Here is a 22,841-nt window from a genome sequence, read left to right as displayed (position 1 = left end):
TTTTTCCCTGTTAAAAACCATTCTGTTAGATGCTGCTCACTTCTCCAGTTTATTTATATCTTTTTGAATCCTCTCTCTCTCTTCTCTAGTATTAGCTATCCCTCCTAGCTTTGTGTCATCAGCAAATTTAATCAGTTTACCCTCAATTCCTTCATCTAAATCGTTGATAAAGATGTTGAACAATACAGGGCCCAGGACAGAGCCCTGTGGTACCCCACTTGAGACATTCTTCCAACTGGATGTGCAGCCATTTACGACCACTCTTTGGGTCTGATCACTAAGCCAGTTATGAATCCACCTAACAGTTGCCTTGTCCATTCCATACTTAGTCATGTTTTCAATAAGGATTGTATGAGATACTTTGTCAAATGCTTTGCTGAAGTCAAGATATACTATATCTACAGCATTTCATTGATCCACCCAGTCAGTGATTCCATCATAGAAGGAAATTAAGTTAGTCTGACATGACTTATTAGTTACAAACCCATGCTGACTCTGTTTAATCACTTCATTCTTATCCAGATACTGACATACATGTTGTTTAATAATTTGTTCAAAGATCTTTCCTGGTATAGAAGTCAGACTCACCGGCCTATAGTTGCCTGGGTCCACCACCTTCCCCTTTTTGAAGATAGGAACAACATTTGCTTTTCTCCAGTCTTCTGGGACTTCTCCTGTTCTCCAAGAATTTTCAAAGATTATGGAGAGGGGTTCAAAAATTTCTTCTGCTATCTCCTTCAGTACTCTGGGGTGTAATTCATCTGGACCTGAAGACTTGAATTCATTTAGGTTAGCTAAGTGTTTCCTCACTATCTTTCTGTTTATAGATATCCTGGATTCTTCTATTCCCTTAATAGGACAGTGAAGAACAGTTGATGTTACATTTCCTTTCTGAGAGAAAACAGATGCAAAATAGGAATTTAAAAGTTCGGTCTTCTCAACATCCTGTCTTACCATTTCATCATTTTCATCCTGTAAAAATCCTATAGCATCTTTGACTTTTCTTTTACTTTTGACATATCCCCAAAATCCTTTATTATTTCTTTTGACATCTCTTGCAAGCCTCAATTCATTGTCAGCTTTAGATAATCTGATTTGTGCCCTGCAGGTTCTGCAGACAGCATTATATTCTGCTTTAGATATGCCTCCCTCTTTCCATTTTATAAACATTTTTTTCTTCCTTTTTAGCATGTGCTTAAGTTCTGTGTTCATCCATCCATTCTGTGTTCTTCCTTAAATGCTTCCTATTCTTCCCTCTTTTCGGAATTGTTAACAATTGTGCTTTTGAGAATTTCATTTTTCAAGGTTTCCCATCCTTCCTGGACATTTTTGTCTTTAAGGATATCCAGCCATTGGATCCCACCAATTCTCTTTCTGAATCCCTTAAAATCTGCCTTTCTGAAATCTAACCTTGACGTCTGAGTCTTCACAGGTCTTCCTCCTCTAGTTATCCAAAATTCTAAAATAGCATGGTCGCTACCTCCTCAACCATTTCCTCCCTGTTTATAAGGATTAGATCCAAGGTAGCAGTTCCGCTTGTTTTCTCCCCTACCTTTTGGAAGATAAAGTTGTCAGCAAGAGAGGATAAGAATTTCCTTGACCTGTTAGTTTTGCCTGAGAGAGATTCCCAAAAAATGTCTGGATAGTTGAAATCTCCCATGACAACTATGTCATATTTTTGGAGAACTTGGCCATTTGATGCATAAAGAGTTCATCCATATCTTCAGCTTGCACAGGCGGCCTGTAGTAAATGCCTACAATGGTGTCCTTTCCATTGTTCTGTCCTTGTATTCTTACCCAAACAGTTTCCACAGAACTCCCAGTCTCTGAAGCTTCAATCTCTGTGCAGATATAAGCGTTTCTAACGTACAATGCGACACCTCCTCCTCGTTTATCAAGTCTGTTTCTTGCAAATAAGTTGTATCCTTTTAGTCTTGTATTCCAATCATGTGTATTGTCCCACCAAGTTTCAGTGATTCCAATGACATCATATTTCTTTTCCTGTGTTAGTAGTTCCAATTCTCCTTGTTTGTTGCCCATGCTTTGTGCATTAGTATAGAAACATTTTAGTTTGTGATTGGTTTCTCTTTCTCCAATATTTTTATTAATTAGATTCTTTTGTCTTTGTTCTTCCTTTCCACTTCTAATAGCAGAGTTCTCAATAGCATTTGTCAGGTGTATGGCTTTTTCTGGTCTTTTGCTTCCCTTCCCATGTTGTTCTAGTTTAAAGCTCTCCTTACAAGTGTAGCAAGGCGACTTCCAAATACATGCTTTCCAGTCTTCGTAAGGTGTACCCCATCTCTAGCAAGTAGTCCATCGTAAAGGTAATTCACTCCGTGATCCATAAATCCAAATCGTTGCTGACGGCACCATCGACGTAGCCAGTTGTTCACCTGCAGAATCTTATTCCACCTCCTTGTTCCATGGCCATCCACTGGGAGGATGGAAGACCACCTGTGCTCCCAGTTCTTTCACTTTCTTGCCTAAGTCTTCAAAGTCTCTGCAGATGGTTTCCAGGTCGTTTCTTGCGGTGTCATTTGTCCCCACATGTAGTAGCAGGAATGGGTGGTCATCTGTAGGTCTGAAGAATCCTGATATCCTGTCAGACACATCTTTAATTTTTGCACCTGGAAGACAGCACATTTCTCTTGAAGCTATATCCGGTCTGCAGATAGCGGCCTCTGTTCCTGTCAACAGGGAATCCCCCATGACCACCACTCTCCGTTTCTTATTTACAACATTTTTCTTTCTCCATCCAGGAGGACTCTGAAGGCGTACAGGGTTGCTGTTTGTGGGCAAAGTCTTATCCTGATGTATTTCTTCATCGTTTTCCTGCGTGAGAGCCTGGTACTGGTTCCTGAGAAGTATGGGTGCTGACTGCCTCCCGATCCTCCTGCTTCTCTGGGTCACATGCTTCCATTCCTTTGTTTCTTCAGGTGCACTTCGAATTTCTTCTCTTTTTGTAACATGAAGAGATAATTCTGCTCTGTCTAAGAACTCTTCACCTTCCTTAATGATCTTCAATGTAGCTAACCTCTCTTCGAGATTTTGCAACTTTTCCTCCAACAGGGACACAAGCTTGCATTTGTGGCATGTGAAGTTTGGCTTTTCCACTGGTAAGTCTGTGAACATGTAGCAAGAAATGCAGCTCACCAAATGGCTCCTGGCCTCTTCCATATTGAGATTTCTTAAAAACTATGAAAGATGAGCCAAAATTATCGGCGCGCAGTTTTCCGATTTCCTCTTTTCAGCTGCAACGGCCAAAACCCAGTGATCGTTGAGCTCGCGGAGACTCTTCACTTATCCCAGAATGCACTGGGAATATGCAAATGATCTCCTCAAGACTCTTCCCCTGGTTTTCCGATTTCCTCTTTTCAGCTGCAACGGCCAAAACCCAGTGATCGTTGAGCTCGCGGAGACTCTTATCCCAGAATGCACTGGGAATATGCAAATGATCTCCTCAAGACTCTTCCCCTGGTTTTCCGATTTCCTCTTTTCAGCTGCAACGGCCAAAGCCCAGTGATCGTTGCGCTCGCAGAGACTCTTCACTTATCCCAGAAGGCACTGGGAATATGCAAATGATCTCCTCAAGACTCTTCCCCATGCTGGTGTTAGGCGTCGGATTCCTGACACTGCACAGCAGGAATCCAGAGCTGTACATCCAGCGGTCTCCCATTCCTCCCCGACCGCTCAGGGACCTGCTCAGCAATCCCGGCGATCCAGGCATGCTGCTCAGACTCGCTCTGTCACTCTGGATGTTGCTGCCACCTCTGGTGCAGCAATGGTAGCGCAACCTGCTTTGCAGGGAACCGCTCCAGAGGCTAAGTCCTCTTGCCGCGCTACTGGGCATGCCAGCAAGTTGACCTCTCAGTGGAGAGCAGGGGCCACATGCTCAGGTCCTGCGTCAGATCTGATTCGTCCTTCACAGAGTACTGGAAGGTCCCGGAAGCGCATGGCTATAAAAAGCCCGCATGGCGGCTCGGCCATGCGCTAGTGTAGACTATTATGCTGTGTGTGAAAGGTGATGGATGCATGTGTCTGGTGACTGACTTATTTGAAACCCCCTTCCCTCTGATAATACGAATGGTGACAGAGTGTTGGTTATAGTCAGCTCCAGTTAGTGGCAAGATATGCTCCACTGTACTTCCCGCACTGTACACTAGCGTCCAACGGTGTCCGGCTTCCCGGCGCCGTCGTCTAGCGGCTATAGTTACCGCCGCGCTGCTGTAGCAGCATTTATTGGCGTTCGCGGCTGCGGTGCCACACGCCAGTTGGTCCTGTGGAGATAACAGGCCCAGTTCTCATTTCTAATTTATATTAGGGCATCTCTGTGGCTTAACAGAGTCCGCCTTCACTCCTCGGGTGACGTTAACCCGAGTGCAGCACTTCGCCAGCTAGAGAGTCTGCCATTGTCCAGCAGCGGTCTTGTCACCTACCGCACGGTGGACCCCGGGCGGCGAACGCACCTCCTATTATTTATATTTGTTGCGTTCCGCTGTCCCTAACAGCTGGGTTAGGATGGATCAACAGCGGAGCAGATGTAATATGGGACTTAAGACAGTCAAAAGCCTCATGAGCCTGTGTAGACCACAAGAAAGTTTTTTCCTTCTTGGTTAGTTGCGAAATAAGTCGCACAATCTCAGAGAAATTACGGATGAACCGTCTATAAATGTTAGTGAACCAGATAAAGCGTTGTACCTCCTTAACATTTTTTGGTGCGGGCCAATCAAGAATAGCCAGAATCTTACCTCCATGTTAAGCCACTGTGGCGAGATGACGTAGCCTAAAAATTGAATCTTAGTGCAGTGGAACGCACAATTCTCAAGCTAGATGTAGGGATGATTCTCTTTCAGACGTCTTAAAACTGTCTTAACATGTTCTTGATGCTCCTGCAAAGAATCGGAGAAAATCAAAATATCATCCAGATAGATTGCAACAAAATGATCTAGCAAATCTCTAAAGACGTCATTAGCCAAATGTTGAAAGGTTGCCGGAGCGTTGCAGAGTCCAAAAGGCATCACAAGGTAATCAAAGTGCCCATAACGACATCTAAATGCCATCTTCCATTCATCCCCAGAGCGGATCCGAGCTAGGTTATAAGCTCCTCGAAGATCCAACTTAGAAAAAATGTCGGCGTGTCGTACTCCAGCAATTCGGGGATTAATGATAAAGGATAATGGTTCCAAATGGTTACCTTGTTGAGCTCCCGGTAGTCAATACAGGGTCTAAGAGTTCCTTCTTTTTTCCGAAAAAGATGGGTGCTCCTGCCAGTGATGAGGAGGGGTGAATGAAACCCTTAGACAGATTCTCATCAATGTATTCTTTCAAGGCTTGTGGGAGCTGCTAGTGGGTAAACAATTTTTAAATGGAATAGCCTCCACCGGAAGGAGCTTGGTAGGACAACCATAGGGTCTATGAGGAGGAAGCTGATCTGCCATTTTCTTGTCACAGACATCAGAAAATTCGTTGTAAATGGGTGGTAACATTGATACTCCAGTGATACATTCCGCATCCCGAGAATTTACCTGACCTGTTACTGGTGTATCCCTTGGTTGAAATGTGATCTCCTTGGTCTCCCAGTTGATGATTGGGTTCTGTGCCTGAAGCCAGGGAATTCCTAGAATTAAAGGAAAATGTGGTGAAGAAATTAGCATAAATGAAAGCACTTTTCGACGATTGGGTTCCATGTAAATCTCCAGGGGTGCCGTCTCCTGATCCACCGGTCTAGAAACTAGGGGAGAACCATCCACCGTTTCCATGCCTACTGGGGTGGTTCTCTGTGGAATCTGTATGCCATGTTCCTTGACAAAAGTGATGTCCATAAAGTTACCCCCAACTCTAGAATCCCCCATAGCCGCCCATGAGATCCATTGGCCCGACAATAAGATCTTAATGAGGAACAATGTGCATCCTTATCCTTCCGTGTCTTGGGAGCAGCAGTCATTGCTAGGGAATGAAACACAGCATTCACAGCAAAGCTGGACTCAGAAGTAACAGATTCATCCTGATTATTATGTTCCCCTACAGCGGCTAGTACCTTGCGAGGCCGCTTAGAACAGTTTATAAGGAAATGGTCAGACTGACCGCAGTAAAAACATAAACTCTCATGAAAGTGATGCTCCCTGCGCTCGTTACTCTCTCACGCCGCTGTAAAGCATCCACTTGCATAGGGACTGGTTCTGCTTCCCAAGAGTCTTTGCCTGCAAGTTCTTTAGAAGGAAGGGGAGAGTTAGAGACACGGCTAAAGGCTGCAAATTTCCCCTGTCTACGTTCAGTAATACGTATGTCAATGCGCACGCAGTGCTGTATGAACGCCTCCAACTCCTGAGGAGAATCTGCTTGGGCTAATTTGTCCTTAATCTTACTAGAAAGTCCCCTCTTAAAAATGGGTAATTGAGCATAACAATCCCAAACCGTATCCACCGCCAACCGTCTATATTCAGTGGCATATTCAACAACAGAGCGCTTACCCTGACGTAATGACAACAGTGCAGTTTCAGCTGTAGTGCGACGATTTGGATCATCAAACATCATAGACATTGCAGAAAATCATCATGGTTATTCAAGTGAGGGTCACGAGTCTCAATCAGCAGATTTGCCCACGCAAGAGCTCGGGAGGTAAGTAACATGATTATACACAAGACAAATGGGCAGCATGTACATCAAAATACAAAATGCATTGATTTATAAACCCACAAAATTTGTAGCGTTCACCATTAAATCTAATCGGCGGTAACTTGGGAGGACTAGTTGGCAGTAGCTGCCCCAGGGGTGGAGGCGCCCATGCTGTTATTTGATTACTTAAATCCTGCAGCGCCTGCCTGAAATGGGCCTCCCAGCTAGCCACCTTGTTTTTCAGAGCTACTACGTCCCCTTGTAAGGAGTTGATCATAGAAAACAAATGATCCAACTTTGACTCAGTCGACATTACCCCAGCAGATTCCTAATTGTCCTGAGTATCCTGTAACAATTATGTAGGTACTAAGGAATCTGATAGCGTGGGATAAAATCAGTCTGAGAACAAAGCTGCAGCAAAAAGATGTATTTAAATAAAACAGGAATGTAAACAGAACTAACAGATATTCTTGCAATTGAAACGAGGTGCTCAGCACAATATAGTAAATCACAGCAAGCTGAATAGCGGGACGCGACCGCTAATACGAACCAGTCCAGCAAGGATATGATGCAGGAGTGCGCAAGACACTTAAATAAGGAAGACCATTAAAGATATCAGTGGGTATGCATACAGTACTTAAACGTGGTTATCCAGAAAGGGGGTCGTTCAATGCACACAGTACTTAAACAAGGGAGTCTCCCAGCAATATCTTGATCACACGTCCGTACGGCATTTGCTTGTGAGAGTCCAACAATACATAGAAGAAGCTTAGACAGGGGAATGTCTCTAAAGGTACCTTGAAGGGCTGTCAAGTCTCGCTCAAGTCCCGCACCACAGCCCAACAGACGTAGTCCAGAAGATATGAAGTTGCACTTCTTACTGAGCGCAGCAGCTTCTGAGGCGAAGGGCAGCACCCAAGTATTCCGATCAATAGGCAACCCCGATCAGGATCCAGGAGCACACAGAAAATGGAAGGCAGCTGAATGAGGCGAGGCAGACCACCAATTAACCAGCAGAAGTAGCAGGGAGTTCACCAGCACAACGGGCAGGAGCTCTGGAACCAACAGCACAAAATACTAAGGCAAGGAGGAACACACGACCCTGACTTAAATAACAGGACAGACAGGAAGTTCCATGACAGGGTGAGAGACAAGACTCCAACTCGGATGAGGGCAAACAGGCACAAAGGAAAGTCCGGAATCCTTACATGTAGTAAGGCTCGGCACACATTTATCCTGTGCTCTGTGCTGAGCACTTACATCAGAGTTTTTGTCTAAATCTTTGGTGGAAGATTCCCTGTAATGAGGCAGATGGAAACACTGTGGACGCAGTTTGACCTGTGATCTGGCAGTGTCTGGTTTTTTAAGCGTGTAAAAAATCACAGTCGGCCACAGTTTTGTGCACCTCTGAAAAGAAGGACACTGCTGAACTTTGGCGATACGGAGTCCAGAGTAATCTGCTGCTGAATTATAGTGAATAAATCCCTCTGGAGTTTCATCTGAATCACGTCACTCAGTGATTTAGATAGAAACCCCAAAGTAAGTGTTCAGCGTAGAGCGCAGGATTAAGGTGATCCAAAATGTAATATAAAATGTTCCTGATAAAAGCTTCAACTCAATCCGCAAAAAAAACCCTTACTAAGGTTTGTCATCTTTTAACGGAAATATAATAATAATCTTTTTATATATATAGCGCCAACATATTCCGCAGCGCTTTACAGTTTAAAAATTTCAAAACACAAGTAATAAGTAACAACGTTAACAATACAATAATTAAAGCAAAATAAGACGACCCTGCTGGTGAGAGCTTACACTCTACAATGAGGTGGGGGAGATACAGAGTACAAGTGAGTATTTACAATGGTGTATATACAATGATGGTCCAGCCGTCTTGAGGGAGTGAGGGATGGATGGAGATATTGAATGGGCTACATATGCTCACTTACACATAAAATTACTTTGATTAGGCAACATGATAGGCTGCTCTGATCAAATGTGTTTTGAGGGAGTGCCTAAAACTATGCAAATTGTGGATAGTCCGGATAGAGCATTTCAGATGATTGGCGCAGCGTGGGTGAAGTCTTGGGAGTCGGGAGTGGGAGGTACAGATTAGTGTAGAGGTTAGTCAAAAGTCGTTTGCAGAGCGCAGCGACTGGCTAGGCCGATAAACAGAAAAGAGGGAGCAGGTGCCGCACTGTGAAGAGCTTTGTGGGTGAGAACAAGTACTTTGAATTGGATCCTATAATGAATGGGCAGCCAGTGTAAGGACTGGCAAAGAGCGGACGCGTCGAGTAATGATTAGCCAGATGGACATGATGTTGGAGACTGCGGACAGAAAGTCACTGGCATTGTAGTACAGCGGGGGTAAGGTCAGGGGATGACGTGTATAGTTGTGTGCCATCAGCATAAAGATGGTACTGAAAGCCAAATCTGCTGATGGTCTGTCCAATTGGGGCCGTGTAGAGAGATAAGAGAAGGAGGCCAAGGACTGAGCCCTGAGGTACCCCAACAGTGAGAGGAAGAGGAGATGAAGTGGAACCAATGAACAAAACACTGAAGGAGTGGTCAGAAAGATAGTGAGAACCAGGAGAGGGCAGTGTCCTTAAATATAGGGGGCTTCCACATTACAGGTAGCACAAAGGATCTGGAAAAGCACTATGGCTCCTCACCTCTCCCCAAAAATCCAGCAAATTCTGAGCTCCTAAATCCAAATGTCCCATTCCCTTCTGAGCCCCACAGTGTGTCTAAACCACATTTAGTGTCCACATGTTTAGCATTTCTATAGCAATGAGGGTACATGTGTCCAGAAGTATTATCTGGGCACAATGTCTGGGCACTACAATTTAATGGGCACTACAATGGAAGATATGCTATTTTCAATCAGCAACATACCCTGCTGCTTGTTTCTGGAAAACACCCATGGAGTCAAAATCATCACTACACCTTGTGAGACAGCGGTAGCATGGTACGCAGTGAAGAGGCAGTGACCTACAAACACAAAAGTCCCTTTGATGTGTTTCCTCACAGCATTAAAGTCCAATTTACACAAGTGCAAATAATATTAGTGTTCAGTTCACACCAGTCAATAGCACTTCATAGGACACGGCTTTGTATCACAGTCCCTAAACATGCTGGATTTCACCTTGTCCAGTTTCCATGGGTGACTGCTTGCCATGCCATGTCTCTCACTTACAGCCCCCTTTGGTCTGCAGTCACGACACCCGCTACCCCACCTCTGACTAGTTCACATGGGTGTCGTGCACCACTATCACAGTCTCTCTTCACAGCCATACACAGACCTTGACATCCTCCTGTCTGTAGCTGTGACACACGCCAGTCCTTCCTTCAGGCACAGGAAGTCTACCTCCGGTTCACATCTGGGCACAAGACCTGTCCACATCTGTGACCAGTCATCATGGACGGCAGAACCACTGTGTATGCTGTGGGTTGTCAGGCCTCTCTCTGGCCCTGACACACCTGAGACTCACTAAGCAACACCTAACCCTTTCCTTCAGGGTTTTTAACATAGCAAAGTGTGGCTACCAGCCACATGGAAAACCTGGGTCCGGAATAAAAACACTGCACAAACTACTATCTTGCAGTCTGTTTCACACACAGCATCCAGAGCAGGTTTTCCCTACATCCACCTTGGACACTAACATGTTCAAGACTAACACTTCTGTTATCAGTCTGTATTGCAGTCACAGCTATGCCTGTGACTGCCATGGACACCTATGGCCTTCATACACCTCCGTGCATATCCTGAGGAGACTGCACAGTGACCCCTACCTGTGACATCAGTCACTGCTTCACTATTGCAATCCCAGCTACGCCTGTGACCGCAATGCATTCCCATAGCCTCAATATGCCTCCGTGCGTATCCTGGGGAGAACATACAGCACCCCCTAGCTGTAACAGGGGTCACTGCCTCACATATACCCCTCTACTGTTCAAACCTTTGAGGTTGAATACTTGACACCCCACATGGGCACGAGCCAGGGCATCCGCATGCCCCTGTGACATCCCCGCCCGGCACTGCACTTTGAAACCAAAGTAGGGTCCGGAACAGTCGAACAATACATGCATCCCTCCCCTTTGCATTTCTCTTCCATACTTCATTATGGGACGACCCACTTTTCCATTCTCCTATGCAGATGCCACGCTCACTTTCACGTTTAACTGTATATTTGGACCGGTTTTGGGTGGCCTCGACCGTGTTTATTTTGGATTCAGTAACCCCGCATCTCATCCTGTCACCTAAGTACTCACCTTCGGGCCTTTGCTATCGTTTCTTCCGTACCCTTACCCATGCCTCGGTGACTATATCATGCTGAAACGCCGTGGTTTGACCCATCAAATCCGAGCATCCATCTTTATTACGTCGCACCCAAACCTGAGTTTCCCGACACTGCTGTCTAACGAGCACTCTATCTATTTCACTCTGACCCGAGGCCACATCATTGGCCGTTGTAAGAAGATTCCTCGTGCGCACGTCCCCATTCGCCTCTGCGACCACACACTCCCGGTTCTTCCCGGCGTTCTTTTTAAACCTGCAGTTTTTACACACACCAGTTTCTCTGCGTGGGACCCTGGAACTGAGCTGCCCCGAACTTACCAGGGGACATTTCCAGCTCTGGGTTCAGTGGAGTCTCCATGCCCTCTACTGACACAACCTCTAGGGCAGTGGTCCCCAACCTTTCTGATCTTGAGAGCCACATTCACCTTAGAGAGGGGGTCTCGAGCCACATTCAGCACTGAGAGAGGGGCGTGACCCACATCCAGCTCCCATCTCCTTCAAAGTAGTGTCAACCAAAGCCCCCATTACAGGTATAATGATAACCAAAGCTTTTCCACAGAAATCACTCCAAAGCAGTACACTGAGATCCAGGGGTTCCCACAATACCCCCTTTCAGTATTCTCTCATCAAGGACTCCCAACACAGTCACATCCAGCTTTGAGCACCTCCTCTAACAGTTGTTACCATCCTCCAGCGTACCATACTTAAAACATCTCTAAACCCCTAAGACCAGTAAATGTGCATCCACATCTGCTCTTCTGTGCAGGGCTATTCACAACATTCACCATTTTGAGATCTACTCTTCACACCTGTTTGCTAGACCTGGACCTAATGCACCAAGCTGGCAGACAGTCGCGAGCTACAATTCATGGGACCGCGAGCCACATGTGGCTCCCGAGCTACAGGTTGGGGATCCTTGCTCTAGGGGAAGCTTGTTGGGGTTACACTCTGACCCTAAGTTGGTGACCCCTGTGGCAGATATCTCTGACTTGACATCTTCAGGTTCTGCACCCGAAACATTTTCATCCTGCCCTGCCAATACCTTTGGGGGAGCCTATCGTGATTACACTCTGTCCCTAGGTTTGCGATCCCTATGGCAGGTATCTCAACATCTCCGGGTTCTATTCCTGGCACAACCTTTACCATGAGAGGGTTGACCCTGGTCTCCCACAGTGACCAAAATAGGGGCAAGTCTCAACCCAACACAGTCCCATATGGAAGACTCTTCGTCACTCCCACCACATGTTTAATGTCCCCACATTGTGTAGAAAAATTGACCTCAGCGGTTGGGTACTCCCGGATTTCCCCATGGATATCCACCACCTTCACCTTCCATCCTTTGGAGTTGTCCCCAGCAGCAAGGGACCTATGGACCAAAGTCACTCTGCTCCCCGTGTCCAGGAGAGCATCTGTGCGGCACCCATTCACAAGCACCTGGCACAGTCGCTGCACGCTGCTGGCAGTGCTTGCAGTGGTGTTACAGACTGGCTGGGCATATATCGAGACATGGTGCGTATACCTGCAGTCAATGGGCTCAGATGGCACAGAACAGTTACTAGCCCCATTTCCAGGCTCTGGTACCCCGTCCTGAGTGGATTTATAGCGCTCAATCAATCCTACCAGCAGGTCCAGATTGCCCAGGTCCCTTTGCCCAACCCAATGATGTATGGCGGCTGGCAGAGCCCGCACAATCCGATCAACCACAACTCTCCATCTCGATTGGAGAAAAAAACTCAGACTGGAGCCACTCCTCCACCAACTGCAGTAAGTCATTTGCATGAGACCTGGCGGGCCGATACTACATAGGACCACTGGTACACCCAATGATCACCCCTTACCTTAGGGTTCTCCTTTTTACTCAGCTGAAGCTGTGGGAGATTCCATTGCAGTGCCTCTTGCTGCTCCAGCTGCAACTGCAGCACCTGCTGCTGCAGAACCTTTTGCTGTGACCGCTAAAACTTCAGAGCCTCTTGCTGCGAATGCTGACTGAGCGCAAAATGCTCTAAAAGTTCCTCTATTTCTCCAGCAGACCTGTACAATGATCTGCAGCACTCTCTGGGGTATGCCTCAGTTCACACTGCCTGTATTCTCCACCATATGTAAGGCAGCGGTAGCAGCATTACGCAGTGAAGAGGCAGTGACCCACAAAGTTCAAACACAAAGTCCCTTTGATGTGTTTCCTAACAGCATTAAAGTCCAATTTACACAAGTGCAAATAATATTAGTGTTCAGTTCACACCAGTCAATATCACTTCATAGGACACAGCTTTGTATCACAGTCCCCTAAACATGCCGGACTTCACCTTTTCCAGTTTCCATGGGTGACTGCATGCCATGCCAATGTCTCTCACTTACAGCCCCCTTTTGTCTGCAGTCACGACACACAACCATTACACAGAGAAAACAAAACACAAATATCCTAAAAGAAAAATGCATGAAGGTAGAAAGGGTTTTTAGTAAACATAGTTTTGATCAAAAGTCGTGTGTTAATATGCATTTACATTGTGCATACACATTAACTTACTTTTTCAGTTCAGACTCCAGTTTTTTATTCAGTTCAATGTGCATCCTGTGCATATAAGGATGTGAACACCCTGTTTCTGAGCTGGAAAATCCATCCTGTCTGGCCTATGCTTTTACTGGTGGTTCAGTCCCACGATCTTTGTTCACATTTACGTCACTTGACAAGTGGAAAGGTTTTAATACAAGAATTAGGACTGTCCCACAAGGCTTGATGTGGCGGGATGGCTTGTACATTCCTTTGATCAAAACTATGTTTTCTAAGTACCTTTATTATTATTACTACCTTCATGCATTTTTTGCAGTTTATTTTTTTATTTTAGGATATTTGTGTTTTTGCTTTTGTTTTCTCTGTGTAAAAGTCGTGTGCTAATATGCATTTACATTGTGCATACACATTAACTTACTTTCTCATTACAGACTCCAGTTTTTTTATACAAACTACTATCTTGCAGTCTGCTTCACACACAACATTCAAAGCAGGTTTTCCCTACATCCACCTTGGACACTAACATGTCCAAGACTAACACTTTTATTATCAGTCTGTATTGCAGTCACAGCTACCGCTGTAGCAGTCACACATGTTCCCTGGGAACACTGCCCACATTTATAACACCAAATATAACAGTGCTACTCACTTGGGAGTGATATGAGGTATCACAGGAAATGTTTCTATTTAAAAGTCTCATAAACCACATCACAGGAAACTCAAATACAGCCCTTGTCCGGCTCAAAGTACAAGATAAAGCAAACAGTCCATCCATACAATAGTCTAGCTTCATAGTCTTTCAGCAGAGGCACTCAATCTACACACCTCCACACATGCTACAATGTGTGAGGCAAACAGGTGTCATTTTACCAAGTGAACCACACCCAGGGGTTGCGATATGGTGAGCAGCCGTTCACCTGCTCATAATGAACCTCTCATGGCCAGGTTACTCCAGGTTTATCTCCCATCCACTGTGTTTAACAAGCATCCTTACATACCTCCCCCTCTGCCTAAAGCCATGGGCTTGACATCTTTCAGACACAGGATTCTCAAGAGGGCATTGGCATTACCATGTAACTCCCGACTCTATGTTTTACTTGAAAGCGGACATCCTGCAGGGCTAGAAATTAGTGGGTAGCACAAGCATTTTTCCTCTTATTCTTTCTCATCCACCTGAGTGGACCATGGTCTGACACTAATTTAAATTCTCACCCTAAGAGATAGTATCGCAATGTGTCCATCGCCCACTTTATGGACAGGCATTCCTTTTCTCCAATGGAATCATTTTTCTCACATGCTTACAGATTCCTACTCAGCTAGAGAACAGGATTCTCCTCTCCGTGTATCTCCTGAGAGGAACTCTCCTAATCTAACATCCTTTTGGAATACAAATTTCTTCACGACACAGAGCCACTTTCAGTTTTTGAAAGGCCTTTTCCGCCTCCGATGTCCATTTGGCCACGCCTAATTTTATCCCCTTAGTGAGGTTGATCACGGGTTTGGCCACCGTGGCAAAGTTTGGAATTAGCCTAATGTAGTACCCCATGATTTCCAGGAAGGCCATAACAGCCGCACCAGAAATGGCACATCCATTAGATATGCCAATTCTGACGCTTAAGATCAGCTCTTTCCAGCTGCCATTGTGAGGTGGTAATCGGGGTAATGGTTTATGGGGTTGATGTCAGCTGTGTAATGTCAGGTGACATCAAACCTATGGGTTAGTAACGGAGAGGCATCTGTCAGACACCCCCATTACTGACCCCTAAGTCTAAACTATTTAACACACACAAAAAAGTGTTTCATTTGTAAAAATCACTCTCTGACAAATTCCCTCTTTAGCACATTTATTTAATAAAAAATAATCCACACCAGTCTGCCATAACACAAATGGAAGTCCCATGACGATCCATGTCTTCTTTGTCCAGTGTATGGAGCCCCGTTCAGAGAACAAAGCTCAATAGACTGGCGCAACAGTCGCTACTGGTTGTAACGCTGCACTCCGGGAGAACCCGGCTGCCGTGACGAGCGGTGAGGTCAGTAAGGTTATCCCAGTACACAACTGCCAGTGCTGCCCCCATGTGACCTGGAGGCTTTCAACTGCAGTAACCTTACCTTATTTATTAGTGAAATACAATTCAGAAAACTACACACACAAGGCACTGATTATATATCTCACTGACATATTTCTATCTATCTATCTATCTATCTATCTATCTATCTATCTACAGTTGAAACTTGATGTTTCCATCCACTATATAAAAAGACAGATCTACATGTTTTTCTCAATATCTGACACGAAATCAGAATAAACTTTTCCCATTTTAAGTAAATTAGGATTACCATAATTATTATTTATTATTATTAGTAATAATAATACTTTATTCCTATAGCGCCAACATATTCCACAGACAAAAGACATTACAGCATTACAATAATCACATAAATCAACAGATTCCAAGAGGAATGAGGGCCCCGCTGCTCGCAAGCTTACAGTCTATGAGGAAATAGGGGAGACACGAAAAGTGGATGTCAACAATTGCCTTCATTGTTCAGACCAGCCATAATTTAAGAAATCAGGTGTTCATGTAATGCTGCATGAACCAGTTATCAGCCAGAATAAGTAGCAGTATATACACAGAGGGCTATTAAATGCATAAAGCGTGTGAGAACATGATATGAAGAACCTGGTTATGGTAAAAATATTGAATGGGCCACACAGGGATAATTAGATTAATGTACTGAGACGTTAGGCGAGACTGTAGAAATGTGTTTTTAGGGCACGCTTAAAACTGTGGGTATTACGGATTAATTGACTTAACCTGGGTAGTGCATTCCAAAAAATTGGTGCAGCACGTGAAAAGTCTTGGAGACAGGAGTGGGAGGTTCTGATTGAGGACATTAACTTCAGATCATTAGCAGAATGGAGGGCATGGGTAGGGTAAACTGAGATGAGGGAGAAGATGTAGGGTGGTGCTGAGCCATGGAGCACTTTGTGGGTGAGGGTAATAAGTTTATACTGAGTTCTGGAGTGGATGGGTAACCAGTGTAATGACTGGCACAAGGTAGTGGTATCGGTGTAATGGTTGGTGAGGAATATGATCCTGGCTGCAGCATTAAGGACGGATTGGAGAGGGGAGAGTTTGGTAAGAGGGAGACCGATTAGAAGAGAGTTACAATAGTCCAAACGAGAATGAATAAGAGAAACAATAAGAGTTTTTGCAGAGTCGAAAGTAAGAAAGGGTTGAATTCTAGAAATGTTTTTGAGGTGCAGATAACAAGTTCTAGCCAGTGATCGGATGTGGGGGATGAATGAAAGATCTGAATCAATCATGACCCCAAGACAGCAGGCATGTTGCTGGGAAATAATGGTAGAACCACACACGGAAATGGCAATGTCAGGCATAGGTAGGTTAGTAGAGGGAGGAAACACAAGGAGTTCAGTTTTTGACAGGTTCAGTTTCAGATAGCGGGAGGACATGATAGTGGAGACAGCGGTAAGACAATCACTGGTGTTTTCTAAAGAGGCAGGTGTGCTGTCAGGAGAGGAGGTGGATAATTGGGTTTCATCAGCATAGAGATGGTACTGGAAACCAAATCTACTGATTGTATACAAAGAGAAGAGGAGGGGGTCTAGGACCGATCATTGAGGAACCCCAACAGTAAGGGGAAGATGAGTGGAGGAGGAACCAGTAAAAGATACAGTAAAGGAGCGGTCAGAGAGATAGAAGGAGAACCAGGAGAGAACGGTGTCCTTGAGGCCAATGGAGCGGAGCATAGTGAGGAGGAGCTGATGATCCACAGTGTTGAATGCTGCAGAGAGGTCCAGGAGAATTAGCATGGAGCAGTGACCATTAGATTTAGCTGTTAGTAGATCATTAGAGACTTTAGTGAGGGCAGCTTCAGTAGAGTATAAAGAGCGAAAACCAGATTGTAGAGGGTCGAGAAGAGAGTTATCTGAGAAATAGCGGATAACATGGGAGTGGATCAGGCGTTCCAGGAGTTTAGAGATGAAGGGAAGATTAGAGACAGGTCTATAGTTAGCAGTACAATTTTGGTCAAGGGATAGTTTTTTAAGCAGTGGATATATGATAGCATGCTTAAATGAGGAGGGAAAGATACCGGAAGAGAGAGAGGTTGAATATTTTAGTTAGGTGAGTGGTGACAGCAGGGGAAAGGGACTGGAGGAGATGTGACGGAATAGGGTCACTGGTGCAAGTAGAAGGCCGAGAAGATACAAGGAACCTGATCACTTTTTCTTCTCTGACTGGTTCAAAATAAGAGAGTGAGATAGATGCAGTGGGGGATGAAGGACAGCGCATGGTGTGAGGGGGTTGAGAGAAAATTTCCTGTCGGATATGGTAAATTTTTTCTTTGAAGTAATTGGCCAGATCATCAACATGGAGATCCGTGGTTGGGGCTTGCACTTTTGGGTTGAATAGGGAATGAAAAGTATTAAAGAGATGTTTCAGGTTATTGATAGTGAGGTGATGAGGGTGCTCAAATAGGTGAAGGGAAGTGTTGTATGTTTTAAGCATAAACTTATAATGGATGAAATCTTCAGGTAGATTGGATTTTCTCCACAGACGTACGGCACACCTGGAGCACCACTGTAGGAAACATGTTTGCAGCATGTGCCAGGGTTGTCGCCATCTGTGCTGAGTTGTTCTATTTATAGGAGGTGCAGCTTCATCCAGGCAATGTCTCATTATAATGCTTCAGTGAAGAATCAGGACAAGAGAGGGAGGAGATAGGAGTCAATGATGACTGCAAGTTCTTCATATGTTTCTGGGTGTTGGCCTGTATATTTCTAGAAGTGTGGAAAGCGGGGGGTGACCTGAGCGGAATGGCAGTTATAAGCCGAGAATGAAAGAAGGTTGTGGTCACAGAGTGGGAGAGGGGAGTTTGTGAAATCAACCATAGAGCAATGCTGGGAGAAGACCAAGTCGAGGGAGTTTCCGTCTTCATGCGTATTAGAGCTAGTAAGCTGCAGAAAGGCCAAAGAAGGAGGTTAAAGATAAAAGGTGAGTAACCGATATGGAGAGGGGGAGAGCAATAGGGATGTTGAAGTCTCTCATGAGGATGAGGAAATCAAATGAGAAAAAAATGTGGAAACCACGTGGCAAAGTGATCCAGGAATTGATGCGAGGGGCCCGGAGGATGATACACCACCGCCAGTCGCATGGAGAAGGGGATGTAGAGTCTGACAGCATGGCCCTCAAAAGAAGGGAAGACAAGTGAGGGGTACTTGAGGGATAACCTGAAAGGTACATTTGGGTGATAGGAGCAGACCAACACCTCCACCTTCTCTGTTGTCCGATCTTGGGGTATGAGGCTTCATCGGGGGCTTATCTACAGCATTAAAAAATGCTGTAGATAAGCCCCTGATGGCGGTGCCGGCACCTGATAGGTGGAAAATAGACTGACAGATTCCCTTTAAAATATTCTCTCATTATTCTGGCAAATATTAATAATTATGGTAATCCTAATTGTCTTAAGATGGGAAAGGTTTATTCTGATTTAATGTCAGATATTGAGAAACACATGCATATGTGTCTTTATATATAGTGGATGGAAACTTCTGGTTTCAACTGTATCTATTATATAGCTTTTATCTATTTCTCTAGCTGTCTATCCTCTGTTTGCACATCTAACACCTAAACGTTTGTCATTTCTGTTCTGCATTCTATTCCAGTACGTGTCACACTGATGGTGCACAAGGACGCCACACGGATTTTACATGTGGACACTGATAGCACCGGTACTGTTAGTTCCGAAATGGGAAAAATCAGGAGTCCAGGACATGTGAAAATGTGAAAGATGCCTTACACTGATAATTTGTTGCAGTCAACTTTGAATTTCTGGCAGAATTCAGTCTATATGGGTCTGGATCTATCTCAAGAGACATCTACAATTGGCGATCTTTGCCCGCTCTTCAGTGCAAACGCTCCATATCTGTCAGATTGCTGGGGTGTCTCCTGTGTACAGTGCCTTCTTCAGGTCCCCACAGAATTTGCATTCAGTTTTGGGCTGTGGTTTGGCTATTCCAAAACTTTCATCTTCTCGTGGTGAAGCCGTTCTTATGGTGACTTCAAGGTTGTTTAGGGTCGTTGTCGTGATGAAAGTTGAAAATTCTCTTCATCTTCATCAGGAAATGCAAACATAATATTTTAGGTTATGTTATTTAAAAATAATAACATACATTTTATTCTTGACAGATGACTGTACCAGGAGCTTCAAGGGACATCTGATATCTTTAGAGTTTAATTCAGAAGATTCTAGTATCACACAAGATACTTGTACACAGCATGAAGACATCTCAGATATACCCCCAGCTGTTCACAGCAGAGACCGATCATCTTATTTTAATGAACAATTATCTCCAAATTCATCACAGACTGTTAAACAAAACAAAAGTCACAGAAGAAATGCTGAAGATAAAAGCCCACTAACAGGGGAGAAGCCATATTCATGTTCAGAATGTGGGAAATGTTTTGTAAATAAATCACAGCTTAGTCGTCATGAAAGAATGCACACAGGAGAGAAGCCATATTCATGTTCAGAATGTGGGAAATGTTTTTCACAGAAATCAAATCTTGTTGCACATGAAAAAGTTCACACAGGAGAGACGCCATATTCATGTTCAGAATGTGGGAAATGTTTTGTAAATAAATCACAGCTTAGTTGTCATGAAATAATGCACACAGGAGAGAAGCCATATTCATGTTCAGAATGTGGGAAATGTTTTTCACAGAAATCAAATCTTGTTGCACATGAAAAAGTTCACACAGGAGAGAAGCCATATTCATGTTCAGAATGTGGGAAATGTTTTTCAATGAAATCAAGTCTTGTTGCACATGAAAAAGTTCACACAGGAGAGAAGCCATATTCATGTTCAGAATGTGGGAAATGTTTTTCAATGAAATCAAGTCTTGTTGCACATGAAAAAGTTCACACAGGAGAGAAGCCATATTCATGTTCAGAATGTGGGAAATGTTTTTCAAGGAAATCAAGTCTTGTTGCACATGAAAAAGTTCACACAGGAGAGAAGCCATATTCATGTTCAGAATGTGGGAAATGTTTTTCAATGAAATCAAGTCTTGTTGCACATGAAAAAGTTCACACAGGAGAGAAGCCATATTCATGTTCAGAATGTGGGAAATGTTTTTCAAGGAAATCACATCTTGTTGCACATGAAAAAGTTCACACAGGAGAGAAGCCATATTCATGTTCAGAATGTGGGAAATGTTTTTCACAGAAAATAAATCTTGTTGCACATGAAAAAGTTCACACCGGAGAGAAGCCATATTCATGTTCAGAATGTGGGAAATGTTTTTCACAGAAAATAAATCTTGTTGCACATGAAAAAGTTCACACCGGAGAGAAGCCATATTCATGTTCAGAATGTGGGAAATGTTTTTCACAGAAAATAAATCTTGTTGCACATGAAAAAGTTCACACCGGAGAGAAGCCATATTCATGTTCAGAATGTGGGAAATGTTTTTCAAAGAAATCAAATCTTCTTGCACATGAAAAAGTTCACACAGGAGAGAAGCCATATTCATGTTCAGAATGTGGGAAATGCTTTACAACTAAATCATATCTTCTAATACATGAGAGAATTCACACAAGAGAGAAGCCATATTCATGTTCAGAATGAGGGGAATGTTTTGCACAGAAATCAAATCTTCTTGCACATGAAAAAGTTCACACAGGAGAGAAGCCATATTCATGTTCAGAATGTGGGAAATGTTTTTCAAAGAAATCAAATCTTCTTGCACATGAAAAAGTTCACACAGGAGAGAAGCCATATTCATGTTCAGAATGTGGGAAATGCTTTACAACTAAATCTTATCTTCTAATACATGAGAGAATTCACACAAGAGAGAAGCCATATTCATGTTCAGAATGAGGGGAATGTTTTGCACATAAATCAGCTCTTACTAATCATCAAAGGTGTCACACGGGAGAAAATCCGTACTCATGTTCAGAATGTGGGAAATGTTTTACTTAGAGATCATCTCTTTACAAACATAAGCACATTCACACAGAAGTAGCCATTTTATAGTCACATTATTACAAACAAACATGGCGTCTTGAGACCTTGGGTTCCTATTGTCCTATTACCTTCCTGGAGCGATGCTCTTGCTCTTAAACCCTTTGGCGACAAGCTGCCCATCATAGTTACACAAGCGGTGGTCACTATCATAAAATATAATATGGGGAACGTGCCTATATTTCATTATTCTGCTTTCCCCCATAGTTTGAATATCTCTTTGGTCGCGGCTCCACACTGGTGGTAATCCACCATAAGCAGGAGAGTGATGGCGCCTCTTCTCATGTACAGAAGTCCCGTCCATCTCATGTAACCTCCAGGCACCAGACACATTACTCACATTTCACTTTCTCACTATTGATAATTGTTCTCATGAAATCTCGTTCCTGTGACTGAGAACTTACAATTTGTGTTGCTTTTCTGTGTTCTGCTCTTCTGTCTTCATCATTATTGATTATGAGCACGTTACATAGGAGGCTTCTCTTCCTGATGTCCTTTTCCCCTATTTGTTACTCTTTGTGGCTCGGGGAAGACACCAACACGATATATACTGAATCTTGTAGCCACTTACTGCCAATAAAGGAAGCTTTACTGTCTCACAGTGGTTTGAATAGTCTTTGTCAGACGTGCCCACATCCTGGATTTTCTATGGATTTCTAGATGGTGAAGCATATGTCCCTGAGATGTGCCAATGCATCCGGCCTCTACATGCCATCGAGTGGGCTGTCAGCAGGCTGGATCATGGGAGGACACAGACTGCACATGACCCCTGAGCAAGGAATGCACCGTTCCCCCCATATACTATGAAAGTGACTTGGACATTAGAGATGAGTGAACCCGAACTGGAAAGTCTGAGGTTCGTATTGGGCACCTAGTGTGCGGTACCGAATGCCGAACACGGTGTTTTTACTGTCTGTCCAGTTTCCTGTTTGGGTTTGCCAGTCTAATAAAGCTTATTGAAGAAAGGGGAGGAAGAAAAACTTCCAAGAAATCAACTCAAGGTCATAATATAAAATTGCATTATTGGATTATAGGGCAAGGAACAATAAAACATACTAAAAAGCTGATAACTTGTCTAAAAACATAAGGACACGATGGACCATAATTGCTGCTTATGTTATAATAATCATAGAAGATATGAGAAGGACACAAGTAGGTAAGCGGTAAACTGCCATGTCACTGACCAAATAATTAAACCGGTAACCAAATCCTGCACATAGGCCATAGAAAAAGAAGGCACATATACCCGCACAGTAACAACACGTGTCCCAAATTACCTGATGAGCGCAAGTGCAAGCAAGCAAGTACAGGGTCCATCGTGTCCTTATGTTTTTTGATAAGTTATCAGCATTTTAGCATGTTTTATT

At 44.0% G+C, this 22,841-nt stretch overlaps 1 long non-coding RNA gene and 1 pseudogene across 1 annotated transcript in view; one reads left to right on the top strand and one right to left on the bottom strand.

The window, feature by feature from the left end:
• Positions 1–6,429, bottom strand: part of LOC141053944 (uncharacterized) — an 84,633-nt gene extending 78,204 nt beyond the window's left edge. Inside the window, exons 1-2 of the long non-coding RNA XR_012221292.1 lie at positions 5,531–6,429; positions 4,749–4,889 (exon numbers count right to left, since the gene is read on the bottom strand). This is a non-coding gene — a long non-coding RNA (uncharacterized lncRNA). The remainder of the gene's footprint in view (positions 1–4,748; positions 4,890–5,530) is intronic.
• The window catches only part of LOC141053931 (uncharacterized), an 81,031-nt pseudogene extending 58,961 nt beyond the window's left edge, over positions 1–22,070 (top strand).
• Positions 22,071–22,841: the final 771 nt, after the last annotated feature.

Source organism: Dendrobates tinctorius, unplaced genomic scaffold (assembly GCF_039654945.1).
Source record: "Dendrobates tinctorius isolate UK_male_01 unplaced genomic scaffold, ASM3965494v1 ptg000173l, whole genome shotgun sequence".
Lineage (NCBI taxonomy): Eukaryota > Metazoa > Chordata > Amphibia > Anura > Dendrobatidae > Dendrobates > Dendrobates tinctorius.
This window is presented reverse-complemented; position numbering and strand designations above follow the sequence as displayed.